Raw genomic sequence first — 3,941 nt, 5'->3', positions numbered from 1 at the left:
TGTCATGTTATTGCCTCACCACATATCGTCAAGCACTCCATTCACAAAATACCCAGGAGAATTTACGCCTCGTTGAGTTCAAATGGTGCATTGGTCCATAAGTACAAGTTGTAAATTAATTTGTCGAAGTGTTTTGTTTGGTGTGTGAGCGCATCATTTTTGGTCCTTTACAAATCTCATGACGATCCATTCCCATGTTTATTACGGTCCCTCTACGACAATGGTTTATAACGTGGCAAAGTTCAAGATCCAAATAACAAAACCAGTAGAACTTCATTCAAATAAACAAACATCATTACAATCCATAATAGTGCATTATTTGAAACAAAACTACGGAGTTCGGTATTATTGACAAAGAGTACAACTCATCTCTATCCCAAGTTACCAATTAGAAACTTTGATCTTTGTACAAGCCATTGGTGTGCGGACACTTTGTTCCAACCGTGTTAACATGACCGTTTGAACCATCCTGCCATAAACACTAACAAAAAGACAAACAGACCAAGGTGTGAGTGATAATCATGCCGCATAATGTGTCGCCAACATAAGCCCTGCTATGAACACACCAACAAACGTAGCCAAAGCAAGATGAGGCTACAAATGATCCAAACTACAGCACAAGGCAAGCTGTGAATAATGATGTCACGGCGAAGGTGAATTGCAGCCGGGTTCAACCTCCAGCAAAAGTATCTTGCATACAACACTAATCTGAAACAATCCTGATTTCCGTAACCATTTTCTGTCTACATTTCACTTCACAATAACTGTTTCATGCACCTTTAAAAATCATACAATTACAATTCACTTTTCAGAAATTCCATTACAAATCATCATTACAAAATCATAAGGAATTGACAAATCCTCTACAAAGGTTGGCCAAATTCCAACAAACCAGTTATTGACCATTTCCTAAAAAAAAGACCTAAGCCTCAATTGTCCATGTTATATCACTTGAGTCAAGAAAGATTAAGTTCTGAATAAAGCGCATCTAATTGTGTATCTTCCGTGTCCGGTCCATTCCCGTTAAGTTGTGGATCCACCTGTATAAGATGTTTTAACCTGTCCAAAACCAGTTCAAAACCTTACAGACATACGCAATGACAATTTGCCTACACTCATAGTGAACATAAACAACATTTGAGCAACAATATGAAAAACATGTGGGCAACCATATGAATAACATGTGAGCAACAGTAGAAGATCAATACAAACATTCTGCATCCTATGGAAGTCGTGTAATGTGTCAAAAGCATGTTATGAGAACGAAGCCACAAGCCATGAGGAGCATCTCAAAGAGGAAATTCATCCATGTATGCTCAAGGGCAACTGCACCTGCAACAGAAGAAAATCATAGGGGCATTAGTGAAAGGAGTTAAATTCTAAACAAAAGTGCATTGCCATTCCAGTAAGCCTACTCAACTTGCATTGCCATTCAAGGCCAAGTACATCAGACCTGCGGCATGCCATGGTCTGTTATCCGTAAACATCATCCAAAACGGAGACCTGCAAAACAACAACACCCCACACTTATACAAACAGCAAGCCAATGACAGATGCAGTGAAAAAAGCATAAACAAATACATAGTAAAAGCCATTTGATTCAAGCCGCATTGCAATAGCCACAACCAACCTGATACATAAAATCAAAGGCTGCCAAGGGACTTGCTAGTAATGTTGAACCTTGCTTTATGGTCCCTACCATTGTTGCAATTAATAAGTCGCTTCTGAATCAATCAAGGAGTTCTTCCGAGGGAAATTGGATTGCACAGCATAATGTCAGTGTCATGGTTGATCTTGATTTCTTCATTGGAGATGACGCACTTTCTAAGGCTTGGTCTAGTAGCACTTATAATCTCACCTACCCGATTAAGCATGGTCAGGTTGAGAATCGGGACGCCATGTAACTACACATGTTGTACCAGTTGCGGATGGTTATGTTATTGGAAGTGACATCGAGTCAGTTCCCATTGATGGAAAGGATGTTACTCTTGTTGTCTGGCAGCTCATGCGAGAAAGAGGAAAGAATATACCTCCAGAAGACTTTTTTTGAAGCGGTTCGGAAAGTGAAAGAAATGTATTGCTACACTTGCTCCGACATTGTGAAGGAAGTTAATAAACACAAAACATACCAAGCACAGGATGAATATGAACTAGTTACCTGAGGCTCGCAGCTACACAGAAAGCATTGGGTAAAATCCAATCCCTTGGATCTTTTGCTGCTGCAGAAGCAGATCAGACGCACAAGCTGATAGCAATACACATGAGTCGATCTTTGTTACCATAACCTCGCAATCACCATCCATGTCCTGCAATGCAATAGCATCACATCACAAACATAACCAAAAGAAGTACCTCGCAAAACCAAGCATAGCATCACGTTACAAGTGCAATTCAAATCAGCAATAATTTCATGTCATGCTAAGCCAAGTAAACTGCTATAGATTGGTGTCATAATACATTTTGGAAGACTTAGCTTAAAGTACAAGATAGTTAAGAATCTAACCGTCTGTATCATTTGAAAGGGAGTTTCAGAATTTGCAGATATACTCCGCTCCAATATTGGCTCAGCCTACCTCACGCCTTCATTTAAAATCATGACAGAGTTGCCCATAAATTCTATCAACCACCCTGTACCAAAAGGAGCAAAACTGCAAAATTCACACCAGTAAAGAAGGTCAATCACAAAGAGTCAATAAGCCGGTAAAACAGGACCATTACTGCAGTGAAAAGTGAAAAGAGATGGTTACCGTAGATTCACTACAGACAAAACCTTATCCTTTCATTTGAGGGACCACATCAATTTGGAGGACCACCAAATCTGGGAAAAATCCTGCTAGCTAACGGAATGATTCTTCCAAAATTCGCCAACTCATGAAAGAGGAGAAAGAATGAACCTCGTACAAAATGCTATAAATAGGGACCTCGAATGATGAAGAAGAAACCTAATTTTTACACCGTTACTCTGCTGAGATTTCCCTCACACCCATTCACCAAAGCTCAATACTCCCAAAGTTCACTCAAAGTTCATCATTAGAACTTTGAGAAAACTGAGCTGAAGCCACTGCAAAGCCGAGATACACCCAAAGTCAGTGAAGGAAAACGAAGAAAGGCGGAATAAGAAACCGAACGGAGCTTACCGGGGACTTGGAGAGATTTTTGCTCGAAGAGTCATCGGAGTCTAAGTGGTTGAAAGCTTCAGATCTCCTTCCGTCGGTACTTCTTCTTCCCCATTTACTCACTTCATGCTAAAATCTCTAACATAGTGGTTATTCACTCAATATTGAATCGGTGTTTCGACTTTCACCATACTGTATAATAACTTGATATTTGTTGAATGAGTGTGTCAATCTCGATTATTGCTTTGAATGTACCATCGGAGCTCCTTGCATTTCATTTTCCTCCATTTGTGTGCGATCTGGTTTGAGGGATAGGTTTCAATTTGGGAAATTTGGGATTTAGGGTGTGATCGATTGTTTGCATGGGTGTTAGATTTATGATGCTCCTTGCATTTCATTTTCCTCCATTTCTTGTAGAACCTGGTAAAGAAATGCATTTGTTTGGTTTGTGGTAAAATGGAAACAGGGAGAGAAGAAGAGAGGCTCGTTGTTTTTGCTGAGTATTAATTCCAGTTTTCAAAGGAAACTTTTGTTTCTTAACGAGGATATATAATGTTATTAATAAAATAGTTTTATTTGGTTTTAATATAATTAAACAGTCATTTATGGTTGATGTATTCAAAGCGGTAATCCGCACAGTCCCCATTGGATGCATGTTAGATAGTTCTGGCAAATTTAATTTTTATTTACCGTTGGGAAGGCCAAAAGGCTTTAGCTACTACACGTCTCAAGCAGCTGTACAGCTGCCTTCCATTTGGCATTAAGCGAACAATTTCCGAATTTAAGGTCTATTCATATTCCACCTTCCAGATTGCTATAACTTAT

General features: G+C 39.3%; 1 long non-coding RNA gene across 4 annotated transcripts; it reads right to left on the bottom strand.

Annotated features, from left to right (window-relative positions):
• Positions 1 to 282: 282 nt before the first annotated feature.
• LOC127075831 (uncharacterized) lies at positions 283 to 3,679 on the bottom strand. 4 transcript variants are annotated; one of them, XR_007786684.1, is made up of 7 exons: positions 3,138 to 3,679; positions 2,748 to 3,061; positions 2,504 to 2,648; positions 1,631 to 2,306; positions 1,421 to 1,503; positions 1,213 to 1,332; positions 283 to 1,059 (listed from the first exon to the last, which is right to left on the bottom strand). It is a non-coding gene; the product is annotated as an uncharacterized LOC127075831 (long non-coding RNA). The 4 variants fall into 4 exon arrangements; XR_007786685.1 differs by having other exon boundaries at positions 283 to 1,332; positions 1,631 to 2,080; positions 2,159 to 2,306; XR_007786683.1 differs by having other exon boundaries at positions 283 to 1,332.
• Between the last annotated feature and the right edge of the window lie 262 nt (positions 3,680 to 3,941).

Source organism: Lathyrus oleraceus, chromosome 4, assembly GCF_024323335.1.
Source record: "Lathyrus oleraceus cultivar Zhongwan6 chromosome 4, CAAS_Psat_ZW6_1.0, whole genome shotgun sequence".
NCBI classification, from domain to species: domain Eukaryota; kingdom Viridiplantae; phylum Streptophyta; class Magnoliopsida; order Fabales; family Fabaceae; genus Lathyrus; species Lathyrus oleraceus.
This window is presented reverse-complemented; position numbering and strand designations above follow the sequence as displayed.